Raw genomic sequence first — 316 nt, forward strand, 5'->3', positions numbered from 1 at the left:
ATATATCTATATATATATATATATATATATATATATATATATATATATATATATATATACTGTATATACATTTGTATAAAATATTTGTTAAATAGTTATCTAATTTTTTCTCAATATATAATATTAGTTGATTCATTTATTTTCATATTCATTTATATTAAAAAAAGTTCAAGTACTTTTGATTTATATCGTTTTAATATAGTTTGATTTAATTTGAAACACATTTATATACATTTTTACAAGTATCTATCTATCTATCTATCTATCTATCTATCTATCTATCTATCTATCTATCTATCTATCTATCTATCTATCT

The 316-nt window shown here is 15.2% G+C and overlaps 1 protein-coding gene across 1 annotated transcript in view; it reads right to left on the minus strand.

The window, feature by feature from the left end:
• The window catches only part of LOC107598852 (annexin A2-like), an 8,298-nt gene that overhangs the window by 5,768 nt on the left and 2,214 nt on the right, over nucleotides 1-316 (minus strand). The window lies entirely within an intron of this gene.

Source organism: Sinocyclocheilus grahami, unplaced genomic scaffold (genome assembly GCF_001515645.1).
Source record: "Sinocyclocheilus grahami isolate Dianchi unplaced genomic scaffold, SAMN03320097.WGS_v1.1 scaffold257.1, whole genome shotgun sequence".
Classification (NCBI taxonomy): domain Eukaryota; kingdom Metazoa; phylum Chordata; class Actinopteri; order Cypriniformes; family Cyprinidae; genus Sinocyclocheilus; species Sinocyclocheilus grahami.